The sequence below is a fragment of the Microcebus murinus genome, chromosome 5 (assembly GCF_040939455.1).
Source record: "Microcebus murinus isolate Inina chromosome 5, M.murinus_Inina_mat1.0, whole genome shotgun sequence".
Lineage (NCBI taxonomy): Eukaryota > Metazoa > Chordata > Mammalia > Primates > Cheirogaleidae > Microcebus > Microcebus murinus.
Window position 1 is genome coordinate 31,765,916 of NC_134108.1, and position 560 is coordinate 31,766,475.

General features: G+C 34.3%; 1 non-coding gene across 1 annotated transcript; it reads right to left on the reverse strand.

Annotated features, from left to right (window-relative positions):
• Positions 1–235: 235 nt before the first annotated feature.
• On the reverse strand, positions 236–339 carry LOC142871319 (small nucleolar RNA U13). The gene has a single exon (XR_012919569.1). It is a non-coding gene; the product is annotated as a small nucleolar RNA U13 (small nucleolar RNA).
• Between the last annotated feature and the right edge of the window lie 221 nt (positions 340–560).

Below are 560 nucleotides of genomic sequence, written 5' to 3' on the forward strand. Positions count from 1 at the left end.
ATTAATATTGATGGCCCCTGAAGTTCCCAAAATTGTTCCCTTTCTGTAACAGTAGTACAATGATTTGTGATTTAATTTTTTTAGCCCTCTTTGATTAAATAGTTATGAGTCTGTGTGGCATTTTGCTAGTTAACAAAGTTGACGTATCTACAACTCCAGGAATTAAAATCTATTCTGTAAATACAATGTGCATACCAACCCATGTAAGAGCACAGAGCTTTCTTTATTTTTTTCGTGTCGGATGAGTAATGTTTCGATGTTGGAACAAGGTTTGAGGAAGGCACATCTCACATATGCTCATGAACACCCCATCATCAAGCTTATGAACTACAAAAGGATCATCTTCTAAATATGGCCAAGACTTCAAATGGTATTAAAACAATTATTTGGCTTATCAGTGCATTTTAATCACGTTTTTTAAACCATGCATAACTGTTAGTAAATAAGAGTAGATTCCAAAGAATACAATCTGATCAACAGAGCAAAAGATACATTCCAGATCCCTTCTCAAAACTTTGCCAAAAAAGTGCCCTTTTTCACTGATTTCAGAATATTTGCAC